This window comes from Vespula vulgaris, chromosome 15 (genome assembly GCF_905475345.1).
Source record: "Vespula vulgaris chromosome 15, iyVesVulg1.1, whole genome shotgun sequence".
NCBI classification, from domain to species: Eukaryota; Metazoa; Arthropoda; class Insecta; order Hymenoptera; family Vespidae; genus Vespula; species Vespula vulgaris.
In genome coordinates this window covers 1,596,956-1,614,153 of record NC_066600.1, presented here as the reverse complement: position 1 = coordinate 1,614,153, position 17,198 = coordinate 1,596,956, and positions in this window count along the sequence as shown.

Sequence of the window (17,198 nt, the reverse complement as noted above, 5' to 3'; positions counted from 1 at the left end):
AATTTTAAATACTCGTATATATTACTAGTATCTATACGTATACTAGTATCTATACTAGTATTTTTGCTTTAGTCATGTATGCAATAATCATTAGCCTTGGCAGTCGATTTCAGCAACTGGTACGTACTCCTAATATATTAGAAAAAATACGCGGTTGAACTAGGGTGTCGGAGGTGCCCCGGGGCATGCTCTCTAGTGTAGGCTTTTGCACCCTGGTGGAGTGTGAGAGAACCGTGGAGTGTATGTGTTGGTGTGAATGTTTGCACTTTTTAAATATAGGTCATAGGCAGGCAGGTAGCATACTTTTCTGAGTGAATGTTTCAATTAATTTTAAGTAGGTAAGGACCGGGTAAGGATGCGATTCCCACTCAGGAGTGGGAAGTCCTTTCTCCGGGGATTTGTGAAGTTTCAGCAAATTTTACGATCTTTCAGCATGGCTGAATTTTTATCTTCGTCTTTATTTTTTTTTTTAATTTTTTTTTCTTACATTTTTTGCTGACACTTTGCATCGCGCGATATATCAGTATCAAACAGTTCGAAAAACTTTGCACCCAATGAGAACATCAGATACATCCCATATCTTGTGAACTTAGCAAAGGATTTTGAATTTGTTCGATACTTAGTTTTAAATTAATTCTTGCACTTCGCGATTTTTAAAATATTTACCATCTATATATTTCTTATTTAGAAATAGAATATACCTGCATAAGTAAAATGGAAGTATTACATTTTTTGTGATTTTGACATTTTACCGAAACTATTCTCATCTTTTAAGTGCAACGAGTTAATCTTAGTTTATAATAGGTTCATCGATCAGAACAAATATAATATCTGCTGGAGCATTCGATTAAATATGCCTGTGTAATTGTGTACGATTGGTGGATTCTTTGAGTCCATTGATCGTCCACAGGCTAGGATAGCTTTACGGTTCAATTCGAATATTTAAATACGAATATTTTACTTTTATTTTTTATTTTTTTTTAATTGGATAAATAAATAAATAAAGATCGTTAGAAAATCGAGACGCACCTAGGCAGAGTAGAAAACGCAGTTGAGAATACGTGTTGGGACTCGTCAGTGCCGTTTGGGGTGATTCATTCGCGAACTTTGCCATACTTCAGTGGTTATACTATTTAGAAGAAATCGATACTTTACGTTGCAAGCGCTTACCGCTCGTTAGGTTAAGAAAAAAAAAAGAAAAAAAAAACAGAACAAACCTGCGTGCGAAAATGTGTTTTCACTTCCCAACCCCTTAGCTTGCGACTATTGCGTCTCGTTTGATGCGTGCGTTTACACGAGTGGTTTGAGTCTTGTCGCGTAAAGTGAGATCAGGTCGGGATTAGGTCGGTTTAGTTTAGGGACGATTTCATTCTTGTAGTAGCAACCACTGTAGTATGTCAATTTTTGTGGGTGCGTTGCTTCGAACGGTAGGGCGTTTTTTGATGCGTAAACTTAGCTTGCGTCGCACGTAAGGAATGCTCCAATGCAGTGGTTAGGGCACGAAGCAAGAAGTGGCTATGTGCCGAAGAGGCCCCCACATATTGTGGCTCAAGAGGGCAACTATCGACTACGAGTCATTTTTCGGAAGTGGTCGGTATATCGAACCCTTCGTTAATGGCTTGTGGTCTTATCAAAATCCCTTTTGCCCTTTACCACGTTGACACTTATGCTCGTAGTAGTTTGTTCCTGGATGGAGATGATGGACCATTCCATCTCCTTGCTACGGTATTCCGCACTCGCGTTCGTGAAAATTTGAATTTTTTTTTTTTTTTTATTAGAGTCAAGTTTTTGCAGTTAGTTTATTAATAGAGTCTTTGTAATTTTTTCTTAAAGTAAAGTCGAGTCATTGTATTTTTTAAAAGTAGAGTCAGTTTTTCATTTCAGAGTAGAATCGAGCCCTTGGATTTTTTATTTTTATTTTTATTTTTTTTTTTATAATTAGAATCAAGCCCTCCCTCTTTTCATCTTAAATTAAAGTCGAGTCATCGCATTTTTCTTTTTATATTAAAGTCGAGTCATTGCATTTTCCTTTTTAAATTAAAGTCGAGTCCTTGCATTTTAAAGTTTTAAAGTAAAGTAGAGTCTTTCCTTGAAGATTTTTAGTTATAAAAATAGAGTCACGCTCGTTAAAGATTGTGTGGACGTCCATGGCCTGCAGCAGCATTGCACTCAGGAGTGCACTTGGATACCCAAGCATGTTGATTTTTAATTCAGAATAATCATATTTTTTTCTGTTCATAATTTTATAATGCGAATATATATATATATATATATATATATATATATATATATATGCATATTTCAATGTTCAAATAACTCCACCGCGGGTCGCTCAAAAGCCCTTATGCGGTAAATATCAATATAGCTTTATCACGAGTTGCAAAATGACTCATGTGTTGTAGTCATTATCATTATCGCATTCTCACTCTCATTATTTTTTCTTAATTTAATTTTTAATATATCAATAATCCTGATTATTCTGATTATTCTGATAAAAAATCTACAAGACTTGATGAATTCATCGAGAGAAAGAGAGAGAGAGAGAGAGAAAGAGAGAGAGAGAGAGAGGAGGATATGCCTGCATTCAGGAATGCAGATGAACATATTATAGTAAGGATATACATTTCTCATTCAGATTGATCAAAAATAAATAAATGAACGAAGATACTAATATATATACCTAATGAACAAATACTTAAATATTTCACAATCTTTTTTTTAAGAAACTAAAGTTGTATGGATAATAAATGAAGAAACTTTCATTTTTTATTCTATATATAATAATTGACTTTTATTTATATAGTGCAAATAAATCAAAGAGAAATTTTGAATCATTCTGATTAGAAATGTTTAAGTCTTACTAAATGAATGAAATGAAAGAAATGGCAGCCAGCACTCAGGAGTGCATATTAAAATATGTCAAGGGTATACATTTTATTCCAAATTAATCAATAAATGAATATGAAATGACAGAATTAATGAATATATATATATATATATATATATATATATATATATGAGAGAGAGAGAAAGAGAGAGAGAGAGAGAGAGAGAGAGAAGCGAGTTTTTTATTATATATATTAAAATTTCATGAGAAATATTAAGAAGATATAATGAATGGTATATAAGATTATTAACAAATGCTTATATATATCTGAGAGAAATATAATTATATTTGGAATAAAAATGCATAAGTCTTGGTATATAAGCGAAATGATTGAAATGGCTTGCCTGCACTCAGGAGTGCATATGAGAGGTTCGCAGTAAGTACATGCCTGCATTCAGAAATGCAGATGAACATATTATGGTAAGGATATACATTTTTTATGAAGGATGATCAAAAATAAATGAGAGTATGCACTAATGAAATTATTTAATAAATAAATATTGTATATATTTTAATCTTATGAATATCATTTACAAGAAATGAAATTTATCTAACAATAATTAGATATTGTTAGATATCTAATTTTATTTTATTCCATGTATAATCAATAATGATCGATTTATGTTTAAATAGTGCAAATATATGAAAAGAAAATTTTGAATCATCCTGATTAAAAATGTATAAATCTTACTATATAAGCGATATGATACAGAAATAACAGCCTTGCACTCAGGAGTGCCTAAAATATGTCAAGAATATACATTTTTATTTCAAAATTATTAACAACCGAATATTAATTGAGAGAATGAATAATTATATGAGATAGTATTTTTATTGTTACATATGAATGAATATTTTTTATATGAAATATGCAGAGAAGAAATAATGAATGATATGACAAGGATTTTTTTAAAGAAATGTTTACATATATATTTATAGGAAATATGATTAACTCTTTGGAATAAAAATGCATAAGTCTTGATATTTCAATAAAATGGCTGTCGCACACTCAGGAGTGTGAATAAAAACGTATTTAGAACAGGTACAGGATTGCATTCAGGAATGCACCTGCATACTCAAGCGTATAGATTTTTATTTCAGAATACTTATTAATTTTTCAATATAATTGTTAATAATTCACTATGTCTTTTATTCTATTTTTTTTATATGATTATTTTATTTTATATATATTTTTTATATGAATTCAATTTTCATATTCATGCATATACATTTCTATATATATATATATACATATCTCATAAAATTTATATTTATTATATTTTTCTGATTATTATGATACTGTTCTGATTAAAAATCTGTAAGACTTGATGAAGAAATTAGGTTTGCGCGCCTGCATTCAGGAATGCGAAAGGCGAATAAAAATGTTTGTTAAAGACAACTGTAGTGGATAAATAATTTTCAAGAAATTGAATGAATAAATTATATTTGTTTAAATAAATTTATATGAAACATAATGAAAGACAAGACTTTATACTTTATAATATATAATATATAATAATATATAATAATTTATAATTTTGTAATTTTGTAAATATATAGTAATGCATATGGCTTTAAAATTGTGAAATGCGTACTATCTACCTTTTTTTTTTATTGTAATAGTAGATGAAAAAAAAAATGTCTTGGAAATGATGTAATATGTACATCAGACACTTGATGTAATTGCATACTGTACGCGTTAGTATTAAACATTTCGAAAAATGAAATATTGTATCCATTGGGTAAATATAAATTTGATCTCAATATGATTATGTTTATGGCGGTATGCAAAATTGCGTATGCATTTTGTAATACGATGCAAGGTGCAGTTTACATTTTTATTGTACTTTTTAACGCGATCTTATATATTTTTTTAAACATTCTTAAATGTTTACAGTGTATTTTTTTTCTTTCTCTATAGCGTGTCTTGAATACTTTTTAACATGTATTTTAGCAAATAACATTTAATAGAATGCATATATATTTAAATATTTGTGATTTATTTCAATCGTATTAAATGATAATTATATTAAATTTAAATGATTAAAAATTGTATGATCAATTTTCAATTACTTCAATCATCTTTTTTTCACTTGTTATCGTCCGAATATTAAACAATTTGTATAATATTTTGATTAGAGTTGCTTTTCTAATGCATCGAGAAATTGTAATGTTTAAATAAAGAATGGCATTTTTTGGCCATATTAATGCTTCTTTTTTTTTCTTTCATTTCAGCATTACAATCCCTGGCAAAAAACAATTTTTTTTTTTTTTTAATAAATTGTATATAATTTTATTACTTGTAATAGTTGTAAAATATAAAGTTGTTTAGTCATTTTAAACGAAAGTTTGAAGCCACGGGTTGTATATAAAGTTTCATTTTACCACACATGCCCTTTTATATATCATTTTTTGTTACAGAAATCTTTACATTCAAAGGTACTAGGCATGTCGAATGGAATATGAATCAAAAAATAATTATCAAATGTGAACCAGGTACACATCATGACAATGATGTTCATTAATAAAATTATCCCTTGAAAAACAATGGTAAGTGTAAGTATAAGGTGACAAAACGGAGAGTGTTGGTAATTAAAAAGGTTTTTAATGATAATTTTTAATAATAACATCAATGTATTATAAAATTTATGTGATTCAAGTGTTAACAGATGTTCCAGTTAATAACAGAGGAATCAAGGTATAAGGTATAAGAATAATGTGAACAAATACCAGTTTGTTCCATTTTATTTTTTCGCAACTTTTCTTTTTTTATTTATTTTTAATAATTTTTTTTTTATAGACACATATATTCAATTTGTATTTGTTTTCAAGAAATAATATTGATATCTTTATGTTCACAGGTGACTGTGCTGTCCAATTGTATATATTGTATGGTTTAATATTTATCCCATATATTTTATTGAAGTAATTCTGGTTTTAATACGTCTATCATTGAAATATGCATTGAATTTGAATTTATTGATATCTTTATATTCACAGATGATTGTGCTGTTTAATTATATATATTTTCAGGAAATAATAATGTTATTGATACCTTATGTTTACAGGTGATTATGTTAATTATATATCTTTTCAGGAAATAATAATGTTTTTAATATCTTATATTCGCAGGTGACTGTGCTGTTAACTTTTGTATATTATATATTGGAATATTTATCAGCAATATTTTATTATCATAATAATATGGTAATAATTATTGTCTCTGTGCAATATTCATAGCTTGTACATTCTATTTCAGGTTTACCATGATGATCATCGTTTTAAATATGATTTGATGATAATCATTTTCTCCATGTTAACATAACTTGTATATTGTTTTATAGATGCAACATGATAATCAGATTTATAATATCGTATTATTTATATTATGTATAGGAGAATTGCTTGATTATAATCACTATCTCTCTGTGTGGATTTATTTTAAAGTCTGTTTCAGATGCAGCGTATGGGTCATCATTAATTTTGAATGGAGTATCAAAAAAGAGCTCTATTCTTTAATCGGGTAGGTAGGTCGATATAAAACGATTCCATGGTTTTTCGTCCATCTTGAATTGGTTGGAAAAAGGACTGTGACTCGTTTCGCGATTGCCAGTTTAATATTTGCCAGTTCTAATATTTTGAATACATAGAAATTTATGATGTAATAGTAAAGTCTTTAATAAATTTAAATAGTAGAGTAGAGTCTTTAGCCCGTGGGTCTCCAAAAGCAGCAACCTCCAAGTGGTGAGACCTGGAAATCGATATTACTATCGTTGAGAATATTTTATTTATTAATGCTTATATGAGAATAACGAAAGTACTGTCGAGCTAATGGCTGCATTTAAATTCAATCTAAATTCATTCAAAATTTACTTCTTTTCTATGGATAATTAGTTTTCTTTTTCGGATTGATTTTATGCATTAAAGAAATTGATTTTATGCATTAAAGAAATTGATTTTTCTTCTTCGTCCGTTTTTTTTTTTTTTATGTTATATGCACATGCAGAGATGTATTGAAAGAATTTCTTGATCAATTTTCTGTGGTCGTGGCCACATTTTGATTACATCTGTCGAGATGATCAAAAAAATATTCTCAATTTAAGTATCGTTTAACAGTGAAATCGCGTTATTAATACAGTGCAAAAGAGCGAGAATTATTTTATTGTATTATATATGAACACCGTTACGGCAATTAAATATCGTTAGCTCTTTCAATTTCACAAAAATACTTTATTGGTTACATTGCCTGAAGCTTTTCAATCCCTTGTCGATCCACGGTCAGTTTATAAATAAATTATTTCATTACGATAGACACGCGCGTACACAGATACACAGCACAGTAGTAGCAGCAAGAGCAGTATATACGTGTTGTTCAATTCAAATTTGCACGAATTAATTACGATTAAAAACGATTTTAATTATCGTCTGTTTCACGATACTAAAAGACATACACAGATAGAAATACACCCAATGTTCTCCTCCTACTCCTCTTGTTCGATATCAGCAATCTCTTAGTTAAGTGGCAATTCTAACGATTCTGATATCTACGGATTAAAATGACGCTTTCCCGTTAATGTTGTCCGTAATAATCCTTTAGTTCTATACGAGGGAAACATGCTACCAGATACCAGATATCTGCATTATAATTGTCGATAATTTTCTCAGCTTTGATTCGAGTAACAAGATACGCAAGCAGAACGATCCGCGATCGGTTAATTTCGACCTTATATTCTCTCGGTTATTCTCGGATTCAAATATCTTGCGGTTAATGAGTTCCTCGTATATGTATTTTGGAAATCCGATATATTTACAGAAGCGAAAGGAAAGGGAAGAAATACGGGACGAGACTAGAGCTTTAATTCGATCGATTCGATTTACAATTTTGGATAAACGAAACGAGTGCTATTTTTAAATGAATACATTACCTTTTTTCATTTCTTCCTTTTTTCTTTCTTTCGTATTAAATGATGATATAGTATAAATAGTACTATAAATGACGCGATAATGAAAAAGAAGATTTATTCGTAATTAAACCGTGTCGATCTAATTACGTTATAACCGGCTAATTAATAAATGCTGTCGTGCTTAATTTAGCGTGGAAGAAGGGGGCTTGAAAAGGATGGTTTTCGAGGACGACAAAGGAACTTTTTTTGCGTGGATTTTTTTCCCCTTTCTTTTTTTAAGGCGAAGCAACAAAGCGTGGCCAAGGGGTGAAAGAGTGGGCGAGCATTCTTCTCTTGTCCATAAAAGTTTCAAGGAACAACGTTTAGGTACGTCTATATTGAGCTTTCTTGGAACTACGTGGGTATAGTTGTTAGATTGTTAGATTGTGCTTCTTGAGTGTACCTACTCGAAATTGACCTTTCCGAGCAAAAGGAAGAAATTTTTTTTCTTTCTTTCCTCCTTTTTCTTTTCTTTCTTTTTTTCTGCGTTATTATCTTTTCTACTTTCCTTCACGAAAAATGTCGAGACATTATCGATTATTATTTTTGTTCTTTCTTTAGATATTTTATCGATCGACTATGTAACAGAAAAGAAATCGAGAAGTTAGAGCTCTTATCATCGTTGTCGTCGTCGTCGTCGTCGTCAGCCCTTCGAACCCTTTTCTTTGCTCGCCTAACTCGCGTCTATATATGTAGGGACATCGAACAGACACACAAGCTACGTATCTACCTACCTATCTATCTACCTATCTACCTTCCTACCTACCTATCTACCTACCTATCTACCTACTTGGTAATATTCGTGTAATCCGGCGCATTAGTTCTTGCCCCGTTGCGAGCGGAATTAATTAAAGCGTTTTTGCGTCCACGTGGCTTCACCGACTGAGAGCAATCAACATCGCGCCGTTGCTCTAATTGACGTTGTTTTGCATTAACGTTCCCGATCCAAACGCGTTCTCTTCCCATCGTTTTCGACGTAATCGATGCTTCTTCGGAAAACGTTCATCCGTTTATTCTAAAACTTATTGAAACGTTTATTACAAAGAAAATAATAATAGTAATAATAATAATAATAATAATAATAATCATTATTATTCATGTAATAATATTATCATTAATTTGTATAATATCATTAATATTATTAATTAAGCGTAATGATAATAATAATAACTATAATAATAATGATTATTATAATTTTCTTTCTCATAGTTATTTCTTCGTCTTACATCTTGAGAATAAAAAGATCAAGACGAATAAATTCGAAATTGAACAAGAAAGAAAACGGAAATACGTCTTTGTACGGTGGCTGGCGACCATTTAGCGAGGAATGAAATACAGGCAATGCAAAAACGTTTCCAACTCTACTTTCGCGGTACCTACGTCATCCGGCATGCTTTCTTTCTCTTTCTCTCTCTCTTTCCCTCTCTCTTTCTCTCTCTTTCTCTCTCTTTGTGGGCTTGGTTCGTAAGCGAACATATTTTTGGATTTATGCTGACATTCTAGGGAATATGAATCGTGTAATAAAGGTAAAGCTCCTACGGTTTGTCCCGGACAAAGTGCAAAACAAACGTCGCTAAGAGTTTAGTCAATGCATTTACGGTGACTAATCGATAATTATTTCTTTTTAACTTTCTTTCTTCCGCTTCTTTTTTCTCTTCCTTTTATTTTTCCCTTCTCCTTCTTTTTCTTTTCTCCTTCTCTCTTTTCTCCCTCTTTCTTATTCGTAAAAGAATTTATCTTCATTTTAGCTTATCTCGATGATTAGAAACTTCACCGCATCAACAATGCGAATCGCGAATAATTCATAATTTGCACTTTCTTCCTATGATAAATCTGTGGTAATAGAGTAGATCGAAAAAATCAGCTCGATGGAAACGGAAAAGTCGAAGATGGGAAGAAAGAAAGAGAGAGAGGGTGACTCGATACGACACGCGAGCCGGAAACCGCCTTTCGACACGCCTCGTCGCTCCTTTTGCGAACACCTAAAGAAGTAGACACGGACAAAATCGATAGCAACTGCATCGTTGAGATTACCTTGGTCTCTCTCTCCCTCCCTCTCTCTGTCTCTTTTTTTCTCTCTTTCTCACTCACTCTCTGCGACTCGTGTACGCTCGTATACATCGAGAATAAGGAGTTTGAGCAAGTCTACGTGCAGGGAGAAAACGACTCGTGACTACCTTCCGCATAGCGAATGCACGGACTCTTAGTGGAAAGAAGAGGAGGTGGAGGAGGAGGAGGAGAAAGAGGAGAAGAAGGCAAAGAAAGAGGGCAAGAGGAGAGACAGAGAGCTTTCTGTAAAAGGAGAAGAGAACGAAACCGTCGGAGGATCCACGAGAGAACATCTTACGTTCGTACCAACCCTTTGGAAAGACGACTATTTGCTTACATTCCGCCCTCTTCCCCCCACTCCTCTTTCTTTTATTTTTTTTCATTTTCTTTTCTTTTCTTTTCTTTTTCTTTTTCTTTTTCTTTTTTCTTCTTCTTTCTGTTCAACCCCAAGCTCTATCTATCCACTACTCTATCCTCCTACTCTATCTAGTTCGTTCTTAATCTCTTTTTATTTCTCTCTCTCTCTCTTTCTCTCTATCACTATCTCTATTTCTATCCCCATCTATATCTCAGTAGTCTCTCTTTCCATTGATCTATCAGTTGAACTTAGAGAATTATTAATGACATTTACCAAAGTATCGTTAATTGACTCCGATTTTATTACTCTCTGTCCATCTCTATCTTTCTCTCTCTTTCTCTTTCTTCTTTCCTTTACTGCTCCAAAGCATCGATGACATCTTAATGAATATCCTCCTCTTCCTCTTTCTCTTTCTCTTTCTCCTCCTCCTCCTTCTCCTCCTCGATTAAGATCGGACAGATCACCTCCTTTCTCGATGTCTACCGTTTGTCGAATATCATTTGGAAAAAATCGATTCATCGCGTTCCTTGTCGTCTCTTGATAAAGACGAGAAGAGTTTTTATCGAAGGGGAAGCCGATTACACACCGAGCGAGGAATCGCTAGAGAAAAGAAAATTTGACGGCAGTCGTACCATAATTTTCTTCGCCGGTGGAACCAATCGATTATCTTTCTGTTCTTCAAACGAACGTCCGAAGTGATTTCTAAAGAAGGAAAAAGACTAAAAGTAGGTATATTATCGTGGAAAGAAAAGGAATAAGTTTATAGATATATTAGATAGATATATGTGTGTGTCTATATATATATATATATATACAGAAAGAGAGAGAGAAATATATAGATAGATAGATAGATTCGAGCGAGGATAACTTGTTGCATCGTTGTTGCGTTGGCTAAGCATTTGTTTTATTAATCGATCGTTTGTTATCTATAACAAAATAATAAAAAAAAAAAAATTTATTTGAAGTTCGACATAGTATCGAGCGGCTAATTCATTTAAATCTCTTCGTAAAAGACAACGAACGTCGCGTTCTAATTAATCGTGGATCTAATTAATTGATATAAAACGAATATTAATGGGCAAAAAACTGAATAAATAGATAAATAAAAATATAGACGCGAGAGCGAAAACAAAATAAAAACGAGACGAGACGAAGTACCGTTCTCTCTCAGAGAACAAAACATGTTTTTTCCCTGGCAACACGAAAATGGTCAATCTGTCTTTTGTAAATGCTAAAAGCTCGTTAACTCGATGAATTGCGCTTAAATAAAAATATTTTCTCGCGATATTTCGTTGATAATTTCATGACGCATATATATACACTTTTTCTTTTTTTGAATAGGATCACGCGAGGGAATAAAGTTATCTCGTTTATATTATTAGTTGTAAGAAAATAAAGAAGGAAAAAAAATTAATTTAACGAGAAAAAACGTAACGATGTCATTCACGACGACGACGACGATCATTCTCGTGTTTTGTGTTAAAATTTCATTAGAATAATTTACGACAAATCTATACGCGAATTCGTTTGAAACAATTCAAAAGAAATTCGAGAAGTTTATTCCAACTAAATGGAATTTCAATTTTCTTGCGACGAGATTCTAATTCGGTTAAAACTAGACGCAAAGGCGACGATGACTACGACGACGACGACGACGACGACGAGGACGACGACGACGACGAGGACGAGGACGAGGACGAGGACGAGGACGAGGACGAAGACGGTGGTGGATTAAAATCCATGCGGAAGAAGGTCGTAAGTCTCTTGGGATGAACTCGCTTGAAAATGGAGAAATAACGAGACGGCGAAAGTTTACGCGATATCTTGGAAATATCTAACCGCACTAACATAAGCGACACACAAAGAGTAAGAGAAAGGGGCGAATCTTATCGGCGAAAAGTTTCGGCGGGAAAAGTCGAGACATTCGAAAACAAGTAATCAAACTAGTAAAGAAGAAAAGGAAGAAACGAGTGCGGTGATAAAAATGAAACGAGATCAGGAAATTTGTAGATACCGGCTAAAGCAAAGTAAAGAAATTTTGACCGTACAATTTCTCTCTCCCTCCTACCCTTGTCCTCCCACCCTTTTCGCAATATCCCCCTCTCTTTCGCTTTCTAGTGTACGAGGAAATGTGGAAATCCTGTAGCAACGTATACAGAGATATCTCTCACGTCCGTTCGTTCCATCGTGCCGCGCAATGTTGATTTTTTACTTGGCGCTTTTATCTGCCTGAAAAATCGTCCGCTCCCTTTTATACAGGTGCGACACACCGGCACGCTATACCGAGCCTCCTCTCCGCGTATCCTCTCACCCCGCTTCCTCTTATTCCTCCTCCCTTCTAAAGCACCACTCAACGTTGAAGCCTCATCCCCATCGTTCGTGCTCATACCTATACCCCAACCCAAACCCATCCCCTTGGTATCTCTCGGACTCTCTTGCTACTACTACTACTACTGTTACTACTACTACTACTACTACTACTACTACTATTACTAATACTACCACTACTACTATTACTGCTACTGCTGCTGGTGCTGCTACTGGTGCTAGTGCTGCTGATGCTGGTGCTGGTGCTGCTGGTGCTGCAGGCAACCAACGCCCACCAACGACAGCAACTCCGATCCTCTTCTCACCCTTCTTCTTCCTCATCCCTATCTATCTATCTATCTATCTATCTATCTATCTATATATATATATATATATATATATATATATATATATGTATGTATGTATGGGTATTTGTTGTATGTATGTATACATCGGTGAATACGAACAGTTGGGGAGATCGATACAAGTTTCATAAATTAACTCTCTCTTTCTCTCTCTCTCTTGCTCTCTTTCTGTCCTTCGTTCTCTTGTGTCCGCACGACGGTGGTACACGAGCAAAACAAGTAACGTTCGTTCCGCGCCTCCTGTAAACGTGATTCCGCACCAGCCAAGTTCGTCCGCTCTTCCGCATTATCGCCCTTTATCTCCTTTCGTTCGTCTCCCTTTTCCCTTTCCTTCGATAATTTATGATTCTCGTCGAGGATATACGTTACGTTCGCACAAGTTACAACGATATTTCGTTGAGATAAAAACGTCGGTCGAGCTTTTTGAAATCGATTTTGATAAACCCTTTTATTGTTTCACGAAGAAGAGAGTGGGAGAAAGAGAGAGAGAGAGAGAGAGAGAGAGAGAGAGAGAGATTTTAATTAAAAATGATTCTTTTTAGTTTGATGAAATCATTCGTTAGAAAATTTATTCGTGATATCGATCGAAATTAGTAAAATATAGTAGTTGTATTCGAGATATAAGATAAAAGTCTGTTAGCGATGGATTAAACTTTGCATAAGGAATATACCTCGGAGGCACGACTGGCTATTAACTCAAATCAAATTTACATGAACGGATGAATCGCATAATTCGACGATAAAATTCTTAATTCAAAATGATAACGTAGCCGTTTTACTTTCTCTTTTCTTCTTCCTTTTTTTCTTCTTTTTTTTCTCCTTTTTTTTTAATTTTTTACTTTCTCATTTTTTTTGGTAAGATTTTCTAAAACATGCACTTCTTTTTTTCCTTTTTTTTTATATATTTTATCTTACTTCTTTTTTTTTATATATTTCTTTTTATCAAGTTCGCATATAGCGAAGATAATTTAAATAATATTTAATAAATTGTAGGTATTGGATGAAATAAAATTTTCTATTAGAAAGATTTGTTTATTATAGGAATAGACTTTAATCCGTAAATCTCTAATCTGTAAACTATCGTGGCAATCGTCAGTTCGCTTGCCCGTAGGCTTTTAACAAACGGACGATCGCGAACGTAATAACTGGAACTCGCGGTTATGTGCACCCGTTAACTATGCCTCGCGAGTGAATTATACACGGTGAATCGATGGACCATATAATGTCATGAAATGACTCACAATGTATCTCGGCTAGGGCAACGGCAATGCTACACACGGCGAATATAACGAGAGAGTTACTGTTCCCGAAGCTATATGGGTACTGCACTTTCCTGCATTTATCACCGTACGCCCGTTAAATCGCTTCTATCGTAGACTCAGCTGCCCTGTCGTATGGTCATTGTTTGATAAATTTTACATTCTATTTAATGTGCAATATAAATTAAAAATTAACGAAAAAAAGTAAAAAAAAATAATATTAGTATTAATAATAATAATAATAATAATAATAATAATAATAATAATAATACTAACAACAACGAAATAATGCAAAGATATTATGACATACTATATAATGAACTTTTCATCATAGAGTAAAAAAAAAAAAAAAAAAAAACAAGAAAGAAAGAAACCGGAAAAAAAGTTGCATAAAATCGAATTCATATTCGTTCATGTTGCGTTGTCACCTGCTATAAAGAGAAAGAAGGAGAGAGAAAGAGAGAATGTTAGCAAATAAAAAAAGCGTTGTACTAATGCACACGTCCAAGAGATTTGACGAAATTTCAGTGCTCTACGATACCGAGTAGAGTTTTAAGGGAATTTTAAATTCCGCTGACGGTGCCGTACCATCCAGATATACTTTGAACACACAGCTGCACATTCCGCGTTCCTATACACAAGCATATAAATACATATACAATAAAGAAACGCATACACGCACACACACACACACACACACATACACGTCGGTATAGCTGCTCCGGTATAGTAACGAAACTCGTCGAGGGAAGGTTATTTCGTCGGCACGCTGTTTCTAACCCGTATCTGCTCAATCAATGAAAGTTGGCAGACTGTTACGAGTTTATGAAATACTGCCTGGAGACGTGGTCGTTTTATATAAACACCATATACGAGAAAAAATCGCTAGTGAGAAATCTTTTCTCGTTCGGACAAATGAACGTTTGTTTCGTCGAAATAGATCTGCGAAAGATGATATAGTCGATTTGATGATACATAAAGATAGGATCCAAATTTGAAGAAGTAACTTCTGCAATTGTCGGACATGTCAATGGACGTAGGATTCGTTTTATAGGATCGTTGGAAGCCATAGAATAATTTTTAAAGATAGAATTTATAGAACGACTCCAATGGACAGTTTAGTTTTATAGGATCGTAACAAAAGCATAGAATAATTTTTAAATGTAACTTGTGGGACGATCTGAATGAACAGCAGGCTCCATTTATAGGATTATCACAAATCATAGTGTACAATGTAGATGTGTTATATACCTAGTCGAATGCAAATGTATAAAATTTGAGGAATTTTGTTTGACAAAAAGAAAAAAAAAGATAGGAAAGGGATTTAAAAGAGAAAATCGTCCAACAGTGGAGATCCATTGTCCTAGTACACGTTCGAAAACATTGGTAGTATTTGTCTACTTATTCGGAGCAAATTCGTTGTACGCCGTGTCAACGGCGCATCCACGGAAATGCGAGGGATCAGAGCCGGATTTGAAGATGCAAATGCAGTCGAGAGCGACATTTGCACGTGTCCTTTTCTGTTCTCCATCCTCCTTCCACCTTCTCTTTGGTACGTGGAGAAACGTACGTGCGGTCACGCGTGCGTTCGCATGCGCCGTGTGAGCGCATTACAGTAGCTCCCCTTTAAGAAGTCCGAAAGCTCCTGTGCAACGTGACGGCTGGAACAACTCGGAAACTCGAACAAAAAAGTGCGTAAAGAGAAATATATGTGTTTTTCCTTTTATCCTGATATATATATATATATATATATATATATATATATATATCTGTCTTTGCAACAATTTTGTTCTTTTTTCCACAAATTGCAAATCGTGTATAGTAAAAAAATGTTGATCTTCCTCTTGTTTTCTTTTCTCTTTTTTCATTTTCATTTCACTTCGTTCTACTTTTCTTCCATTTTTTCTTTTTAATCGTCGTACAATAAGTTCCGAGTATACTCGGTGATGGTAATTACGTGTATTAATATGTAGACAACAAGAGGAATTATTTTTGTCGAATGTTAACGCTCGGTATAATGTCATTATGTAGATGTTCTCGAGAAAAGTAGGATGATGATATCTAGGTATACTACAATCGCGAGAATAGTTGTGTGAAAGATAAGAGGATAACAGAGTAAAACACTCAGTCTGCCATTGCGTTATATATAACTGCTAGTCCGAAAGCCAAACCGTAAGCTTTTGAGAGAAGAGGTGCGAGAGAAAGTAGAGAGAGAGAGAGAGAGACAGAGAGAGAGAGAGAGAAAGAGAGAGAGAGTTTATTGTTCCGCGCCACTTTCCCAAACCTTAAGCGCGTGAATCCTCGAAAGGCGCTTTCCAAAAGTGTTCTTCGAGTTTGAGTAAACCCAAGGAATTACCTTAATACCGGACGTTACATTTCATTTAACCTATAGACACCATTTTCATTGTGATTCATTGTAACGAACTTTTCTTCTCTTATATCGTTCATTCTCGTAAAAATAATCTCCAAAGGTCTTTTCATTTTTTCTTATTTTACGATTTAATGAAATATTTTCGACTATATCACGATAGAGATAAAGGTATAAAGTTTACTACATGACTAATAATTTTACTTATCGCAATATTGGCCGACTCGTTTTACCTCCTCCTCTCTCATCCGTTTCTTCTTCTCACTCTTTCTTCCCCTCTCTCTCTCTCTTCTCTCTCTCTCTCTCTCTCTCTCTCTCTCTCGCTTTCTCTCGATGAACATAGCAACCTGTAAATTTCAAGAACGACGTTATCACAAAGACGATAAACCGTTAGCTTTAATCCAACGTGGGGAAAGTAGTAGTACGTTCTAGTTTTATCCCAGTACGGTCCATTACCTCTACGTTCCTGTCCGATATTATTAAATATCGTCGACATGTTTTACATTTTTGCAAAACGTTTGCATCCTACCTGTCAGTTCTCTGTTATATTCTACAATGTAATTTTTTTTCTTTTCTTTCGTTTCCTTTTTTTTTTTATTTTTTTTTTTAATCGATATCTTCTCCTTTTTTTTCTTTTATTTTCTCGCGAATGAAATCGAAAA